Source organism: Lissotriton vulgaris, chromosome 2_2 (genome assembly GCF_964263255.1).
Source record: "Lissotriton vulgaris chromosome 2_2, aLisVul1.2, whole genome shotgun sequence".
Taxonomy (NCBI): Eukaryota; Metazoa; Chordata; class Amphibia; order Caudata; family Salamandridae; genus Lissotriton; species Lissotriton vulgaris.
In genome coordinates this window covers 67594511-67615094 of record NC_141688.1, presented here as the reverse complement: position 1 = coordinate 67615094, position 20584 = coordinate 67594511, and positions in this window count along the sequence as shown.

Below are 20584 nucleotides of genomic sequence, written 5' to 3'. Positions count from 1 at the left end.
CTACTTGAATCATGGGTTCACACTCTGCAACTATGGGCAATAGCTTGCTTAATCTCCACTACGGCCCCACCGCGGCGGGATGCCTGGCTTTCACCTTGCGGATGCCCTGTAGGGGTTATCTCACAGGGAAAAGTCAGGATGGGTTCCCAAAGCAAGCGCCTTGAGACCTTTCGGTGAAAAGGCGCTATATAAGAACCTATGACATGACATGACATGACTCTTTGCTGAACTGCTGATGTGCTTTGACTGAGTGTGCCCTGGGCCCCTGCCAACCAGGTACCCAGGGCCTGTGTCCCTTCCCTAAAACTGTGTTGAACCTTGAACCCAATTGGCATCTCTGGCCACCTGTCAGCCCCTAGTAAATGGTACCCTAGGTACCCAGGGCATGGTGACCAGAGAAGACCCCTAAGGGCTGCAGCACTTATTGTGCCACCCTTAGGAGCCCTGTACCCTGACACCCACACACTCCCTTTGCAGTGTCTAAGTACAGAACTAAACAAAGAGTCGACATGGCACACATCCCTGTGTGCCATGCCCACAAGACCCACTGCCCTGGCATACCTCAGTCACCCCTCTAGCTGGGTGCCCTATGCCAGTGGTGTGGGCACAGATGCATAAACTCTGTGCCCTTACAGCATGACTTGGAATGGCCCTTACAGCACCCAGGGCCATTCCAAGTCATTACTCACAATTGAGAAAAGTATATTTTTGATACCTGTTGGTTCTAAAAATAAAAGAACTATATCTTTTGATATAAAAATATTGACCTGGAGTTCAGTCCTTGAGTGTGTGAAACCTTTTGCTGACAACAAATGCTTTACACTGTCCTCGGGTACTGCCTTACTGCTCGACCAAGCTATCACTTTTGCGAGTAAGGTCAGCCCTGACTTTAACCTCTGTTATACCTCTGGGGTTTGTGGTCTCTATACACACTGTACCTTATTTTGGTCCAGTATATATAGAGCCACTTTCTCACACCACACACCCCTGAACCTCAATTCTTCAAAACTTGGTGACCATGTGCCCACTGTCATGTGGAATTACCTTGCAACTGTTGTGGAATAAACATGTTGCTGATATGTAATGAACCTGTGCTTCACTTTGTTATGTGCGTTGTCTGTCTTCACACATCTGACTGACATTTGAGTACCTCACCTGTGGGCTTGTTACCACTTACTATGGGGATAGGTGTGGTGTCTGTGCACTCCACTGTATTTCTGGTCAACATCTTTGTAGGCGATGAGTTACATGGCCGTGGTGAGTATGAGTTGTGGTGCCCTAGTGGTGTGTCTCCCTCATATGTGTCACATCACCATGACTCACATAACAGGGATCACATTGATGTAGTAGTTAGCATGCACTGTGTTCTTTAGCAGATCATCATCTTCATGACACATACCAAGTTGGAATCCCAACAGAGGCAAGTATAATTTATTAGTGAGTTTATTTACAAACATGTGTGAAGATAGTGCACAGGATTGTGGGTGCTGTACATTGGGTCTGGAATCCAAAGTTCACAGATGAGTTGGAAGTCTTGGTAGCTGAAATATCCAGAGTAAATTCCAAAGTCATCTGCTACATTAGACCAACATGAACCCTTCATGTCATGGTGGCAAGTTGGGTTATATACAAAAGGTGAATGGTTTGCACACAAAGAACAAATTCCACTGTATTTCTGGTCAACATCTTTGTAGGCGATGAGTTACATGGCCATGGTGAGTATGTGTTTTGGTACCCTAGTGGTGTGTCTCCCTCATAGGCGTCACATCACAATGACTCACATAACAGTGATCACATTGCTGTAGTAGTTAGCATGCACTGTGTTCTTCAGCAGATCATCATCTCCATGACACATACCAAGTTGGAATCCCAACAGAAGCAAGTATAGTGTAATAGTGAGTTTATTTACAGACATGTGTGAAGATAGTGCACAGGATTGTGGGTGCTGTACATTGGGTTTGGAATCCAAAGTGCACAGATGAGTTGGAAGTCTTGGTAGCTGAATAATACAGAGTATAGTCCACAGTCATCTTCTACATTAGACCAACATGATCCCTCCATGTCATGTTGGCGAGTTGGGTTATATAAAACAAGGTGAACGGTTTGCACACAAAGAACAAATTCCAAAACAGGTTTTGTGTTCCTGGGGAATGTGCATGGCCATCTGTGACTCACTTGTCCTACTTCGGAGGACCCCTCTTCTTCTTCAAGGGAGGATCTTCAGGTACAGGCGTATGCGGTGCAGCGCACTCTCCACCAGAGTCATACTCCCTCCCTGTGGAATTCGCAAATCTTGCAGCAACAGATGTTGTGGGCACACAGGGAGGTGTGCACATGTTGATGCTGAGCTGGCAGAGGCATGTCAGTATGTCCCTATGCACCACACTAAGTTCATCCAACTTGGTCTCCATGCGAGCATGATGGCCAGCCTGCTCTGGTTGAATGTCCTTGAGGATCTCCACTACTTGGCTGAATCCTCCGGTGCTATCCTGGTATGTATCTATGGTGCGTACCAGTTGGGGGTCATCATGCAGTCCAGAACCCTCTGCAAGCTGTGACCTCTGCCTACCATCCCTCCCACCACCCCTAGCCACACGGGCAGGACCTGCAGTGGCACGCACAGGTGACTATGGGCCCCCTTGGATGTTGTTACTGGTGGTGTTTTCTGAAGCTTACTGGGTTGCCGGTGTCCCTGTGCTGTTGGAATTCTGTGCCTTGCTCTGCCCATGTTGGCGGGGGTGCTCTGTCTGTTGCCAGATGTTGGAGGCGTGGGTGCAGGGGGTGCAGATGTTTGTACTGCTGGTGCTGCATGATGACTCACACCGGAGGTGCCAAGTTGTTTGCCATCATCCGAAGAGTACTGAGACTGATCCACACCAGACAGCTCAGGGTCCACTGAAGTCTGGGACAAGGACTCCTCTTCATTTGCTGCTATGTCCTCAGCACCACCTGTGTTTGGAAGAGACACACAATGTAAGATATGTTTCCACAGGCATCCATGGTTCACATACATGACATTTGAAACTGTACGTCAGGATGCATGTCTGTACACTGCATTGTCCTAAGTTGTCATAGAGATTGATATTGTTGTAGCATATTGTCCAGCCAACATGAAGCATTTCAATGTGCATGTCAAAATGTGTGCATGACCAGCTCATGTATAGATTTGACTGTACATGGCCATTGCTACTCAAGGGCCATCGCGTGGTTGACACAGGTGTGTCATCCCATTTCACAATTGACCTTTGACGAGGACATACGTGCAGTTCCACTTAGGATATATTGCAAGATTGGGGCATGTGTGGTAGCAGTTTTTGCTAGTCTTTGTGCGTCACATTGGTGTGTTAGTACAACATGGTCAAAGTCCGGTATGCCTGAGATCTTTGGGGAAAATCGGTTTTCATTTTCAGTGCTCCTAGTTCCCATCTCATTTCATAGAAGTGATGATGTCACCATAGCTAATGATGCTGGTGCTGAGTTTTGCACGTTAAAAAGTGATTTATCTTGTCAATGTTCTCCATGGTGATATAGATTGTGCACGGCAGCTCTTTGGCTTTTCCATGCTCACGACAGTAATAGGCAGTGTTGTGTGTGTTGCGGTTTTGTTGCTGTGAGTATCATGTCTCCTCCAATGCAGTCCAGGTTAGACCATGTGTCTACAGTGTCTATGACAGTGAGTAGTGTGTTGTATGAAGGATGCATATGTTGCAGAACGATGTAGGAGTGGACCATGCTACAATGTCAGCTATATTGGTGTGTACATTCCATTCACTGACAGGTGTCTCCTGTCAATGATGTATGTGAGTTCCTGTGTGTTTTGTGCTATGTACTATATATGGATCTCCACACTGCAAGACACACCTTCACAGCCAGGCCAGGGGGCACCCCTGGACACTGCATCCCCAGACAGTGATTTTAAACGTCCAGTTGCAATGGTTGTGAGTGTGAACATGTTTGGTTTGGCCAGTGCATTTGTTTATTTTGCAGCCACATCATTTATAAGACCCATGTGTCAGCCATCTTGCCCGGGCATTTACTTTGAGAAGTGACTGGTACCACGTGTGTAATGTGTTTTAGCAGAGAAATTGTGTGTATGGCCAGCATCGGTGGTATTTGTTTTAAATCAGAACCTCCTTCTCACCCAGGCCAGTTATCCTATCATGAAACATGCCACCATTGCAGTGGGTGCAGGTTATCTTTCAGGATGTCAGTCAGTATTGTCCTGTTGTTTGGTGGTGCCCAGTTCCCAGCAAGGCCTTGTGTTCCCCACAATAGAGCCCAGTCTCAGACATTTCGTCAGTCCATTTTCACTCCCTGCGAGGTGAGCATGATTCAGTGTGAGCTTGCTGGGCCAAGTAGGTGGGTGAGGATTGTCTGTGACTGCAACCCCCATCATGCTCTTGGCTACACCCCCCTTCCCAGCATGCCCATACTTCCTTCCTTTTGACTCTGCTTCCTTGTGAGGACGTGTGCCTGTGCTGTCAAGATGGCTGACAGTGCAGTCCTGGTGTTTGTTTGGCTACAAGTCCAAATAGAGCCCATGTACTTCACACAGCAGAACCCAGGGGTGTGTGTGTCGAAACATGCTGGTAAGTTTGGTCAGAACTGTCAGTCCTCCTTCCCAACCAGCCAGACATCCCACCATGAAACGTGCTTCAGTTGCAGAGCATGCAAGTTGGCTTCCAGGATGTCAGGCAGTGGTGTCGTGCTTCTGATTTGAGCACAACCCTTCCAGGGTCTTGTTCTCCCCACAGCAGAACCCCGTGTCAGATGTCGGATATCTTGTCAGTCTATTTTCTCTCCCTGTGAGGTGAGTATGGTTCAGTGTGAGCTTGCTGGGCAATGTAGGTGGGTAAGTATTGTCTGTGACTGCAACTCCCATCATGCTCTTGGCTTCACCCCCCTTCCCAGCATTCCCATACTTCCTTCCTTTTGACTCTGCTTCCCTGTGAGGGAGTGTGGCTGTGCTGACAAGATGTCTGACAGTCAAGTCCTGTTGTTTGTTGGTGCCCAGTTCCCAGCAGGGCCTTGTGCTCCCCACCACAGAGCCCAGTGTCAGACATCTTGTCAGTCCATTTCCACTCCCTGTGAGATGAGCATGGTTCAGTGTGAGCTTACTGGGCCATGTAGGTGGGTGAGTATAGTCTGTGATTGCAACTCCCATCATGCTCTTGGCTACACCCCCCTTCCCAGCATGCCCATACTTCCTTCCTATTGACTCTGCTTCCCTGTGAGGGAGTGTGTCTGTGCTGACAAGATGGCTGACAGTGCAGTCCTGGTGTTTGTTTGGCTACAAGTCCAAATAGAGCCCATGTACTTCACACAGCAGAACCCAGTGTGTTAGATCTTTGGGTGATATTCCAATCGAGTGTGAGGCAATGCATTATCCCCGGTGAGTTGTGTGGAATTTGTGATGAGGGGTGTGTGGGACAAAACTTGCTGGTAAGTATGGTCAGAGCTGTCAGTCCTCCTTCCCACCCAGCCAGACATCCCACCATGAAACGTGCTTCCGTTGCAGGGCGTGCAAGTTGGCTTTCAGGATGTCAGGCAGTGGTGTCCTGCTTCTGATGTGAGCACAACCCCTACCAGAGCCTTGTGCTCCCTACAGCAGAACTCAGTGTCAGACATCTTGTTAGTTATTTTCCACTCCCTGTGATATCAGCATTGTTTAGAGCGATTTTGATGGGCCAATTGGGAGGGGGGAGCATTATCTGTGACTACAAACCCCACCATGCTTTTGGATACACTCACTTCACCAGCATACCCACTATTCATTCCTGTCAGTCAGCTTCACTGTGTGGTAGTGTGTTTGTGTTGGCAAAATATCTGACAGTGTTTATTTAGATCTCTGCCACTGCCTTGCTCTATTTGTGGTAGGTTTGTACATGTCATTACACGGCTACAATTCACTATGAGATGGCAGGTATTGTGTTTGTCTGACTAGCATACACATCTTGGGATGATTATCTTTTGGTTACTGTGGCTTTGCTAACGGTGAATGGTTTCACTGTCCCCTTGAAAGTGATGTGTGTGCATTGCCACACAATATTGAGTATATTGGTTGTGTAGTCACCAGGCTCTGGTATGTCTGATAGACCATGGACGCTCTCTGGTAGTAGGATGTCCCGCACCTTCTCCTCCCAGGACCTGAAGTATACTGGTTTGGCAGGAGGGCCACCACCAGTGTGCTGACTCAAGGCGTGATCCTTCTCGACGAGGTTCTTGACCCTCCTGCGCACATCATACCACCTGTTCTGGATGTCATCCTTTGTGCGCAACATTGGTGCTTGTGCGTTGACCTTGTCCACAATGCTCACCCACATCTTTGTTTTTTTGTGACATGGGGGTCCTTTGGACCAATGTACCAAACAAGTGTGGCTCTACCCTGAGGATTTCATCTACCAGGACTTCTAACTCACTGTCTGTGAAATTTGGATTCTTCTTTGGGGGCATGGTGATGGGTGGTGGTGGGCAGTGATGTGTGCGTGAGGGTCAAGTGAGGGTGGGTGAGTGTCAGTTTTGCTGGGTGAGAGTGCTTTTGGAGAGGTGCTAATGGTGTGAAGGTTGTGTGATGGGTGAGTTGTGAGTGTGTCTGTGGTTGCTGTCTGATGGTGTTCTCTGCTGGCTGATCTGTTGAATTTGCAAAGGATCATTGTAGTGATTTTTGGCATTTATATAGGTGGAGTTGTGGGTGTGTCTTTCTTCCAAGTTTTTTTTAATAGTTATTGACTTTGTCATTGCTTGTTTAGTCCATTTTTTGTATTTTTTCCTTTGTGTTTTTTAGGCATGAAGGAGACGTTCTTCTGAACGAGTCGGCCGCTGATGTTGGCTCGTGCGGGCTTCTCCGAGTCTTTCACGCTGACTTTCTTCTGTGTTTCATACGCGTCGGTTGCGGAGATCTCTATTGCTTCAGGTTTCTGTTTTCTGTGCTTGTCAGTCATGCAGCTTGAGCTCGTACTGCCCTTGTCGGACATCGCTGGTACGTGTCAGTCGGGTTCATTCCTAGTACGTCTCGGTCGGTGTGATTCGCGTCCTGTTTCCGGGCTAATCACTGGTTTCCGTAAGGCTCGGTCGTACGGCTTGTATTCCATACGGGTCAGTTGTATGTCACGGGCGTTGCATCGTACTACACGGGTCATACGGCACCTGTACGTGTCGGTCGGATTCCGTTCCCGGTCCATGTAGGTCGGATCGATTTCCAAACGGAATTGGAATCGACCCCCTGGGTTGATTTTTGCAGATGTCTCCAAAGACTCTGGTTAAAATGATAGTAGCAACCCTGGATTGCCTTGTGTGGATAATTTTTCAGTATAGCATTTGTCATGGCTAATCGAAATCAATAATTATTTATTGAAGAAAATAAGTATTGCTTTATTGTTTTATTTTAGTTAGCATATCTATGTAGGTACTTTTCTGCTTATTTGGTAATAGGGCATTGATGAATGGAATGTTTGAATGTTGGTACAATCCATGCACTGTGTACAGCTGGGAGAATGGTTTGGACAGACTTTGAAAGTTCCATCCATCATCCAGGTACCACATTGCTGTAATTTTAGTAAATTGTTTGCAGTAGCAAACATAATTATTATGTTATCAGGGCATTTGTTATATATAAAAAGAAATTGTTCATTAGTGTGAGTAACGCTTTATTCAGGGGGAATAACTACTTCTTCAAACATTTTAGGGGCATGCATTGTACTTGTAGTTGCTTTTTTCTGTCTGGCAATAGATCTTTTTAAAGAATCTATGGAGGGTAATTGGCCTGATACCTGCTGAGGTACCTTTAATAATTGCTCTTTGAGTATTTGGGTGGTGGGTTTATCAGTACTAGTGCTTGCTTCTTTAATACTTTCAAGAGCATCTCTAACCTCAATCTCTGTTATATTTGGAGGGTGATTATGTTCTTTTACAGGAAGAACAGTAGTGTCATGAGTAATAACTCTTCCATAGCATTTGTTAGAGTAGTATTTGCTACACTTCCAAAACACTTTTAGCCCACTTTGTTTTTCCTGTGCATAAACATAGCCCATATAACATAATAACATTTTATTTTTTTGGGACATCACAACTTTTGCACCATCAGTTTTGTTGTTCTGTGTTATGCTAGGGGAAATTAAAAAAATAATAATTTTTAATATAAAAAAGATACATATTTATTAAATACAGTTACATTTCAGTAAACATACGTACATGATGTAAATAAAAAGATCCAGGAAAGGATTTCATGCTTAATTTTCGATTTCTTGATGTATTTTCTGTTGGTAAGAGAATTTTCTTTTAATAATTTGATTACATTGTTTGTAGCGGATCGGGATTTTAGGGGGAAAGGGATATCTGGGTGGGTGTTTAAAGGTGTTTAATAACTGAAAATGATATACTTACTTTTTGATCCTAGTTAGTTGGTGAGTGTTTAGAAAATATTTTGGATGCTTTTGAAGTTCTCTGTAGAGGAGATAGATAGGAAATAGAATGTACATTAGTGAATTAAGTTTGAAAACTATTTAAGGTGGATAGGAATAAATATAATATACTTACATTGATTATTATTTTATTGGTGAGGATGTAGAAAATATTTTGCTGGCTTTCGAAGATATCTGTAGAGGAGATATACATGTAAGAATAGAGAGAGTAGTAAATTATGTGTCAGGAATAATTTAGTTAGAAGGTTATTAGTCATTTTATATTTTAAATACAGTTTTACTTATTTAGTGCAGTTTTAAAGACTTGTTCAGTACAGAATATTTTCAGTCAGGAAACAGTCGGGCAGAGTTTCACCTTCTTCTTTATTGTAGGTTTGAGAGATACAAACAAATCATGCTTATATAGTGTTTATTTAATTGGTTGTTTAATGTCATTGGTGTATTTTAAAATGTGAGCATTTGATTAGTTCAAGTTAATTGTTTTTTTTTGTTTTGGCTGTTTGTTTCCATATAAGGGAAACGCTAATTAAGAACTTGTTAGTAGAAAGTTATTTGAATGTAACATAATTCAAGTATTTTATTGTTTAAATGCTTTTATTTTATTATGATAATTGTTATTTTTTTTAAAAATTACTTTTTATGTGTTTGCAAATAATTATTTTATGTTATTTAAGTGTTTTGTATTGTTTTATTACGTCAACTTATATTTGGTGCTAAAGATATATTTAATTTACCTGTTTTTTAATAGTCGATATCGTTAAAAATGCAATGCTATATTTTGTTATTCGATATTTTTGTAATTTTGTATGTGCTGTTAAATTAATCCCTTCGCTGCGGGGTGAGAGGGGCCGCGCGCAGCGCCCGCATCCTGGTGACTAGCTCAGCTCGTCATGGAGTACAGCAGAGCTGTCCTCATGACGAGCTCAGCTCGTCTCGGCCGCACCCACTTTTGGAACGCTCAGCACAGCGGGGAAATTAGCCCCGTGTGCGAACGTTCCAACGGCCGTGACGAGCTGAGCTCGTCAGCAGCACCCATGAGGTTAATTGATATTTTATTTAACAATATTTTATATTTCGATATTGTGGTGTACAACATTTTGTGAACACGATATTGCGTACTCAATATTTTTTAATTTTTTTAAATAAGTGTTGGTAGTCGATATTATTGTACTCGATATTATGGTGATGATATTTTGTCCATACGATATTTTGGTTGTCGATATTATGTCAGTGATCTGCTTAAAGTAATAGAGATAATACATCTTTCTTAACAATATTTTAATGTTAGATGCAAATTGAACGTATATTTTAAGGAGTCACTAATGTTTTACTAAAGCACAGGCACTTTTTTCCTATGCTCCTTCAATCATGTGCAATATATGTATTTTTTATGTTCATTCATGAAAGAGAGTTTGTAATAATTGTAATTAATCTTTCTCGATAGTCTAAATTTAGCTGTGGGCTGTCTGTCTAAAATTGGGTCCTTACGGAGATTGAAATCTCCTTCACAAATTTTGGAAGCATTTTGTGGAAGGAGAGCTAGTTTTGAGTTTAGAGTGTCCCAGAACTTTGGCCTATCACTATCTGGGGTGTAGATGTTTAGAGTGTAGAATTTGCCTTATCCATTTTGAATTTTTTTTAAGAGCATGTTATCTTGTTGTGAAGTGATGATTAATAGACCAGAGTACTTAGATATTTATCAGTGTATTGACCCCATTCTTTTCGGGCTGCGCCATTGAGCAAGCAACGTCATCCACCCATCCCAATCCCATCAAAACTGCTTCTCTGTAGGTCATTTTTGTCTCCCGTAAAAAAGACAATATCTACTTTTAGTTTCCACCAGTATTCGTCGATTTTCTGTCACTTGACCAGCAGATTCAGGCCTTTTGTATTTAAGGAGATTACTTCAAAGCGGACAAAGGACTGAAGTGTGGTATGGTGAAGTGCATTAATTGTGTAAGAAAAAAACACTTCCATTCAAGCAAGAGGACAGGCAAGCTGACAGACAGTGGGGGAGATATAATCAATTAATCAATTGATCAGGGAATTGTGAAGTGCGCTACTCACCCGTGAGGGTCTCAAGGTGCTGGGGGGTGCAGCTCTGAGTCAGCTGAAGAGCCAGGTCTTGAGGCTCTCCCTGAAGGTTTTCAGAGCGGGGGAGCGTCTAATGTTGATTGGGAGCACGTTTTTTATGTTTTTGCCGCGATGTAGGAGAATGGGCAAAGTCAATGTACAGGTAGGTGTGCCTTCAAGGGAATTATTGTAGTACTCAGTTTGTAATATTCTGATTCACAGTTGGATGCAAAGTTTATTATTTGCTTGCTAATTCAGCTCAGTTCAGTTCATGAAAATGTATTCGGTACATATACAAAAATGACCATAAAAGCACATAAAACACACATAGATGAAAACCGATGCAGGAATAATCAGTATAGTACGCATAGATTAAAAGATCATACTCTTCCTAACATTGATTGACTTATACAAAAAAGTTGCGGAAAAAAAGCAAACATCAGGGTTTGATATATTAAAAATCAACTTCATTCCATCGTTAACACAACGTACTCCATATTTGATAAACAGAGGCTTAAGGTATACAATGCGCAAATTCATGTAGAGATTACAAATTAAGAGAAAGTTCAGTGTGCTTTGCTTGGATAGATCATCACATGGGCAATGGCCTGCTGGGTGCTTGTTAGGTTGCGCGATGGCCACCAGATGGTGTACCATCCCGAGCCTGAGCCTTGTAAGAACAAATCTGTGTGATGGTCTGGTCACATGAGTGAGATATAATTGGAAACCCTCCTTATCTATATATTTGTTGTAGAACAAACAGGTGGACAGTGAACCATTGATGTACATCCTTTTCCTGGCTCTATAAGAGAAGAAGGTTAGCTTCAACTCATTTTTAGGGCTGTTGGCAGCAGCGCAGGGATCGGCCAAGATATTTAAATCAAAGATTTCCTGAAAACTATGTACAAGGTATTTTAACCAGGGAATCCTGAGATGATTGTCCAGTGAGAGACATTCCTCGATTACAAGTCTGTTGAAGGCTGTCTCCTCCTTTAGCCAAATAGATCGCCAGATCATAAGGGGCCTTAGGGATATCAGATCTGACAAATAGTTAATCCCTAATTCCCTGGGTATTAAATCTGTGGGGGCAGAGGTTGACAAGCAAAGTAATTTTTTGAGGAAGGTATTTTCCTCGGTTTGCAAACAGCTGTCAGAACTATAACCCCAAACCCGATGGACACACATCTTGATTGATAAATCTGCATCATGTCACTGATGCATCTGCCACCTAGCTTGGCCGCAAATCTAAAAACACCATGTGCGCTTTTAGAGATCTTAGCGTGAATGTTGGTCAGTTCTTGCAACCAAGATTTATCCCTGGCGAAGGTGATTCCTAAGTAGCAAAATGTATCAAATTGAGACACTCTCTCCCCGTCTATAAAAAAAGTATGGGACCTCTTGCGTGCCTGCCCACAAATCATGGTGTGTGTTTTTTTCTTGTTGATGAGCAATTTCCTATCCTTGATAAAGGCAGAAAAACGGTCAATTAAACGTTGGAGGCCAATAGGGGTCCTAGATAGTAACACAGCATCGTCCGCATAGAACAATACCGGTACCTTCAACCCCTTCACCAGGGTTGCATCAGCGCTAACCTGTTTTAAAACTGCATCAATTTCATTGATAAAAAGAGTAAAAAGCAAGGGGGCAAGGACACAACTTTGTCTAATGCCGGTCCGAACGCTGAATTTCTGGGTACACTCCCCTCTTCCCCATAGCGAACGCTTGCTTGCAAATTTTCATAAAGCTGGGCTAAGAAAAAGATTATACCTTCTGGGGCCCCAAGCTCTAACAGCGTTGCCCATAGGGTGGGATGGTCCACCAAATTGAAGGCGCTACTTAAGTCTGCAAAGCAGAGATATAAAGAGCCCTGTTTGGCCTGGGTATATTTCCCAAATAGTAATTCTATTGGGTGCTGGCCAGGATCCCATTTCCCTCCGCCCATTCCTCTAACCTTACTAACATTATCCTGCTCATGATTTTGACCGAAGAGTCTAATAGGGAGATGGGACGGTAATTTTTAGCATCCGATCTATCTCCCTTCTTGTGAATCGGGATAATAGTGGATTCTCCCCAAGTCGGTGGGACTCTACTACTCACGGCTGCATTAAATACGATTGTTAGTAGAAGGCTCCACAATAACGGAGATGCTTTATAAACATCTATGGGGACCCCGTCAGGCCCCTGGCCCTTCCCTCCCTTACTATCATTAATCCCTTGTTCTACTTCTGCTACGGTAATATCTATGGCACGATAGGCCAAGAACTAAGGTTGGCTGCATAGAGATAATCGGTTTTAAATATGGCGGAGAAATGGGAATCCCAGGCCTCACTAGAAACATTGGACGTGAGCACAGGGATCTAATCATCTTTAAGGAAGGGGGAATTCACCACAGCCCAAAAAAGGGCACAGTTAGACATTTCCGCGGCATGAGTCACTTTTTCCCAGGCCTCCTGTTGCATCTCTCCCTTCCTACGCTTAAGTGCTATTTTGTAATCTGGTCTCAGCGGGGTTACCACTTTCTGATCCCTTGGTCTAGATGCTAATGCCTGCTTCAGCTCAATATGCATAGCAGTGCAGGTATGATCAAATCAGCCTTTGTTATGACAGGTTGACCCATTGCCAAATCTAGTGAAAATTCCATTAATAGATCTATTGATATCACTAAAATTTTCTAAAATACACTCCGGGTCACTCTATAATTGTTAAGAATAAGATTGTTTTCCCGGAAGCTTTTTTTAACAATAGTTGATAGAACGGCTTGAGATTTTTCACCTCTCCATCTCAGTCTCGTCCCATTAGCTCTGTGTGGTTCAATGTTTTCCACAGTTCTCATAATGGGTGGAGGCCTACCCTCCCAGATGACTGTTTCTAAAATAATACAATTGTGATCACTCAGGGCCCGATGTAGGTAGCCCTTTACCGATCGGAATCGGCCGAAAATACCGATTTTCGGCCGTTTCCGATCGGTAAAGGGCTATCGAGATGTAGGGGCACATTTTCGGTAATTTTACCGAATCGTTATCATTACCGAATCGGTAAATTTACCGATTCGGTAATATTTACCAATTCGGTAATGATAACGATTCGGTAAAATTACCGAAAATGCAATGTAGGTAGCCAATGTTCCATCAGCACATGGCTTACAGAATCGGTATTTTACCATGGAATACAAATCCATGGTAAAATACCGAATCCTGTGTACATGCACATCTGTGCATGTACACATGTGCCATGTGACAGACAGACGTGCCCTTAGGGCATGTCTGTGTGCCACATTGCACCATGCCCGTTTTGGGGGTGCTAGAGGGTGTCAAAGTGACACCCCCTGCACCCTTGCCAAATTCGGTATTTACCGATTCGGTAAATACCGATTCGGTATTTGACTTTAATCCTATGGGCTTCAAAGGCCCATAGGATTCAATAGCAAATACAGATTCGGTATTTACCGAATCGGTAAATACCGAATTTGTAAGGAATCGGTAACGATTCCAGATGTTGGGACCTACATCCCATTTACCGATTTTGAAATACCGAATCGGTAAAATCCGGTATTTCAAATTCGGTAAATGGGATTTACCTACATCGGGCCCTCAGTGTGGTCTCTTCGATCCTTGGGGCCATACAATAAGGTAGAATGTTAGATGATACTGCAACATGGTTAAGGGATGATCATCATTTACATATTGCAGGAGTTCAAGGTCGTGGTCCGCCATAAGTTTATTAAGTGTCTCCCCGTACAGATTGTGAGGGAAGTGTAGGTCGTCCATTCCTAAGTTGCTTTGAACCCCACAAACCTTTTGGGTGGACATAACACAAGTTGAAATATTAAAATTTCCTACCCAAATTAAATCAAACATAACATTAACCTCAGTATTCAAATCCTCTATTGCGACCTGAAGATCCTTCACCACCTGGTGCCGGGTGTTATCAAATATATTGTTATAGAAATTAATTAAAAGAACATTTCGGGCATGCCTCTCGTGCAACCAAAGAATCTGTCTATGGGCCCCCACATTCAAATATCTCTCCACTGTTAAAGAATGGTTTATGGAAACCAGAGTCAGAAGACCCCCCTTTGCTCTTCCTGATACAGAGCCCAACGCTAATAGATTGTAGGACACAAAACCATCATAACTGACCAAATCCGTACACCAGGTTTCTTGGAAAGAGATAATATCATGTGAGTTAATAAAATCAATCCAGCCAAGTGTCTTCCCTTTAGAAGTCAGGCCGGCAATGTTCCAGCTAACAATGGATAGCCCTTTTTTACCATTAGTGACAGTGTTCGCACCTATACGATCTCCTATTGGAACATCCACCGCCCTCAACTCCAATGAGTCACCACCCCTAGGGTTAATATTGTTGCGTGGAGTGTCAACATTCGCGATCCCTCGATCACTTAGTTTTGCCCCCCCTGTTTCATCAGAACCAACAGACACTGGCATTTCCATAGTTAAGCGGTCCAGTGCAAGTCAATCGTTGGGATCTAGGGTACTCAAAGCTTGAAATCGATTTAAAGTAGGTACCTCAAAAATTAGACATAAATCAGGGGGTCCAGCGGGGGGAAAAGGGCCTCTATTTACTCCTTTGTGTGGGTGGCTCATTAGATGGCTACAGAAAAAACCTAAAGGGTGTAATGTAATACCGTGTTCGGTTTAGGGTAACGATGTTGCTCCTATCAGGAAGGTGTTAGCAAAATGTGTTTTTTTTTAAATTAATAATAATGCAGTCACCCTTGAAGCGTTTATTGGAATTTCCGATCCAATTAACCCTCCTAGTAGTAAGGATCTGATCAGAATAGATTACAGGAAACCCACATTGGCGTTTAAGCCAGGGTATTGTTTTGTTTTTAAGAGATTCATGGGTCTCCATCTGATTAATATTTATGTTGAGGTTCAAAGGTGAGACATTCGTTTGAACTGCAACGTACAGAGCACAGGCGGGCGGTAAATTAATAGTGCTACTACATGTTACTACGGGGGTTATATTACCACTATAATTTGATTTTTATGTCCACTGGTGGTTTGAGTATTAGCTGCCACTGTGGGTGTCTTTCTCCCCCCCCTATTGCATTGGGCCTCTGGTTTTGATGATACTGCAATAGTGTTAGTAGGTCTACATTCTTCCGTGGCTATCATAGATTTTTTAGCTGATTCACTTTGGGCAGATATCTTCCCCCCAACCTTGTGACCTCTCTAGCCAGGGTATCTAATTTTTCTGCCAGTAACTTCAATTTTGGCAGCAAACAAGTTAAATAGTTGCTCCATCTGACCATCATTAGGAGCCACTGTGAGAAGTTGGCCTGATAGGTAGTGTTTCCAATTCTGGAACCACTGGTTATCAGTCCAAACAAACCCCAAAGATGTCAGGTTGTAAGTCAACCTTGTAGACAAGCTATCCTAGTGGTAGCATGGACTAAGCAGCCTTAAAGGCTTAACTTAAGAGGTCGTGTTAAGCGAGCTGTTTTACCACATACAATCCTGTAATCAAATGAAAGGACACCACACAAGTATATATTATAAAAATATATGTATTTATTACTAAATTACTCCCCAGTACTCTTTATGAGGAAAGGGGCACAAGCGTTAAATCAAAAGCACTGTTACACATATAAAGTTGCACGTTTATGGATGAGGGCGGGTGGCCACTCAGACCATATATCAAAAAAATGGTATAAGTAACACTTTACGAACAATGGTTAGGCCTAGGGCCTAGAGATTCGCTGGGAGCAGTCAGGACAAGCAATGAAGAAGTCGGGAGTAGCCCACAGGAGACGGGTGCAGCACGGAAAGTGCGGCGCGCACCAATGCACTGTCAATGGTGCGTAAAAGTCAGTTAAAGTGAATAAAAAGATACTTCCGCTGAACCTAGGAACACAAAACTTTAGACACAGACCCTAGAGGTGTGTACCAGTGTAAAGACACCGGCGTTGCAAAGTTACCTCACCCACAGGCCGTGGGTGCACAGGGTCGAAGTGGCGTCGGGTTCTGTCACGCAGGTTCTGGGTGCTTGGAGCTGTTGCAGCTGCAGGCGCTGTGAAGCAGAAGTGTCCGGTGCGATCCAAGGGTGGATCGATGTAGAAAAGTACCTGAAAGCAGAGGGGACAGAGTCTGGGTCACTCAGCAGTGACCAGGGTGGAACCAGGACGGAACCAGGCAATGTCGGGCGCAATCAGGCGGTTGTCGATAGGCTTCTCTCCGCTGTCACGTGGGCTCTGGGGCATCTGCGACGTCCAGGAGCAGGTCACGATCTGTCCCACGTAGGCTCTCGCCGTCAGCACCGTCGGCTTGAAGATTGTAGCAAACAGCACTTGGCAAAAGCAATCCACGCGGAACCGGGAGATTGCTTATCACTCGAACCAGGAGGGTCAGAGTGGGTGCTCCTTTTCACAGGAGCTGGTGCAGATCTGGAGCAACCAGAAAAGCAAGTCGGATTTCAAAGTTCGTCGGCACAGGGGCCACAAGCCAGCTGGCAAGTGACCGGGCCAACGCGTCGAGCGCACACAAGCAGAAGGGCCCCACGCAGCACTCAGCGAGTGTGGAGGGGTGAGCTTTGGTGCAAGTGGAGCTCGGGGCTGGGGCTTCTCAAACCCCGGTGTACAGCTTCGAGGGTCACTCGTGGGCCGCACGGTCAGCGTCTCGTGGCCTTTTCAAGATGGCGTGCCCCACGCTTCCGGTCGCCTCCACGGGTCTCAGCTCTGCAGGGACTGTGGATCGGGCAGATAGAAGGCAGGCAAGCTTGATCTCGTCGATCTCTGTCGCTCGAGTTCCGGCGGGAACTGCAACAAAGCAAGGGTCGAGGGCTGGATGGTGCCTGTTTGCACAGGGTGGTCACTCCTTGACCACAAGGGAGATTCTTCAGTCTTCTCACGTCGTGTAGAAAGTCGAAGGGTCCAGATTTCGTTTCTTATGTTTCTTCAGGATGATCTGAGGTCCGTTGGGACTGCTCCCCCTCTTATTCGAATCTAGGGGGTTGGACATCCTGCTAGGTCACCTCCTATGGGTGGGACCCAGGAAGGGGGTGGTTACACCCCTCTCCTTTGATCCTGTCCGCGCTGGGACAGGGGCTGGGAGGCCCCAGAACCGGTTTGGCCGGATCCTGCAAGGGGCAGCCTTGTGCTCCCCAGGCAGTGTCTGGTTTCATTGAAACCTCCCTACTCCAATCCACTATCTCCTGTCTGGGGTGGTTTGACACCGCCCTGTGACAGGAAACTCTTTGTCCAGGCCTCCTCTGCCGGGTTTCGGTCAGCAGCAGGAGGTCAGACCCGTGTCTGTGGCAGGGGCATCCATTTTGTGGATCTGAGGCTCATTTTGAATCAACCGCGTTTCAGTAAAGTAACATGTCTTCTCCCTCTAGAAGGGTGGAATGCTACCCCCGTCGCCAGAACTGGCGAGGGGGTAGTATTCCAATTCGTATGACACCTTACACGACATGTTTTGATAAAGCCAAACCAAAGTTGCTATATAACCGCGAGGATTATAAGGCGCTTAAGAGTATATGGTATGGCATTATCCCGGATCAGCTTAGGGAGTTGTTCCCGACAGCTGCAGACAGGCTCAGCTCATGCCAGAGCACCATCTCACATAAAACCACGCACTCTGCCTCCAGGATTGATGAGGCCTTCCATAGGAGTGGCTTACAGGCTATATATGTGTCCAGATATAGGTTTAGATATAGGTATACTATATCTAAGCAAGGGGTGATTACACCCACTTGCCCCAGCTGAGTGATCAGCCAGTTGTGTCAATTTAGATAGCCAGCCAGGGGTGGCAAAAGATATGCTGCAGCCCCTGGTAGGCCTTGGATGCACCTATGCCCTGGGCACCTATAGTGCTCTGTACAGGGGCTGATAAGGTGACCCAAGCCAATCTAGTTATGCACCTAGGGTACATGGAATCCATTTTACAGAGAGAGCAGATAGCCTGGGGCCCTGATTAGCAGGGAACCAGGCCAACTAAGTCGAAAACCAGCTAAACACAGGGCAAAAAATCTGGGGTAACCATAGTCAGGTAGCCACCTTCCTACATAACCCCCCCCCAAACGAAAGGAGATAAGGCTATCCTTGGCCAGGTAAGCCTTTATTGCCTGAGTGGCCATATAAGGAAGTACCTGCACTAGCATGGGTACCCCCTGTCTCATGGTCCACTAAGCAGTCCCTCACCCTAGGGGTATTAGAGGGTCTCCACCATAGGGAATCACTACCTTGGGTGTGTTTATGCAAAGTTAAAGGCTGGTTTGGATATGGAGTATTGAAGTGAGGCTCCACTATTTTTGGGCTCAACTTCCTCCAATTATCTTCCACCATATGTGCCTTTCTTTCTTCAACTGAGTTGCACTGAGCTCTCAGGGTCAACCTCTGGCTACCTAAAGCTGGAGGCTGGGTCCCTCTGTTTGGCTTGCTGGAGGGACAGTTCAGGTTTGGGCCCTTTGGGTCCCAGGTTTGGCTGTGCCCAACAGAATCCATCTGTGGGAGGTCCCTAACTGTTTTTAAGGGGGCTCCCTCAGGAGTTTTTAAAGTCTTCACCTTACTAGGCCTACTAGTTTTGGTGCCCCTAATCTGTTGATGGGGGTGCTTTATTTGACAGGGGGCCCTCTGGGTCTCACTGTCCTTCTTGTCCTCTGCAGCCCTGGGCTGACTAAGGCAAGGTAGAGAGGGGCAGGTTACCTGCTCCAGACTGGATCCCACCTGAGAAGGGTCCACCGCCATCAGAGGCTCTGTCAGGCCAGGCCTAACAACCTCTGGGGCAGTTCCTTCATCAGGGGTAAGATCAGTTCCCTGAGGAGGCTGATCCTGTCCTACTGTCTGGTGAGGGGGAGATTTCTCTTCCTCCTCCATGCTCTCAGTTTGGGTGGAGTGATCCATCATTTCAGGCTTCACAACACACATATCTGTTTGAGTTTGGGCTGTGGCCATCACAGCCCCACCAACCTTTTCAGGAGGAGACTCAGTTTGGGTTTCTGCTGTTATCATAACAGCTTTGCTACTCTGTCTTGGAAGAGCTTCTGGTAAAGATGGGGCAGAGAGTTGCTCAGCCCTACCAACCTTGTCAGGAAGGACATCTTGAATTGGGGCTATAGCCAGTACAGCCCCACTAACCTTTCCATTGGAATTTACCATTCTAGAATGGATTTCCTGTTCAACCTCAGCCTAGGCTGAGATTTCCAAATCATTACCCAGTAGACAGTCTACAGGCAAGTTTGGTGACACTGCCACTCTCTTCGGGCCAATGACACCTCCCCAGCTGAGACTTACTACTGCCATGGGATGATTGGTTTGGATGCCATCAATGTTTGTTACCTGGTATGTGGCACCTGGTAAAAGTTGCTTAGAGGGGACTATACAGTCAGCCACCATGGTGATGCTAGCCCCTGTGTCTCTAAAAGCTTCAACTTTCAAACCATTGATGATGGGTTCCTGTCTATATTTGCTCAAGGTATTTGGGCAAACAGAGAAGTTGGCAAACCCCATGCCAGTCTCATAGACAAGATCATTTGGGGATGGAGACCTGGATAGGCCAGGGTCCCCTTGGGCTCCAAAAGTAAACCCACCCAGATTCCTGGGTGTGCTCCCACTTCCTGGGGGATTACTGCTGACAGTAACAGGAGGTGTTGGAGCTGGCTTTGGAGGTATGTTTTCTTTATTGCCATTCTTGGGACAACAGCTGTCTGTTTTGTAATGCCCAACCTGTTTACAGGCATGGCAATAAGGCTTTTTCTCTGTTGAAGAAGTGTCTTGGGACCCACCCCCCTTCTTGGAGTTTTGGGGCCCTGGGGAAGTGTTTTCTTTACTTTTATCCCCACCCTTATCTTGAGGCTTGGTAGACTCCTTCTTCTGGTTATTGTCCTGATTCTTAGGCCTAATCCTGGTTCTGACCCATTTATCTGCCCTCTTTCCCAATTCTTGGGGAGAGGTCAAATCTGAGTCCACCAGGTGCTGGTGTAAGAGCTGGTTCTGACAATTACTAAGGATCTGCTCCCTCATAATCAAATTATACAATCCTGTGAAGTCATGTACTTTGCTGCCATTCAGCCAACCCTCCAGAGCCTTAGTTGCACAATCAACAAAATCAGTCCAGTCCTGAGTCTGTGTC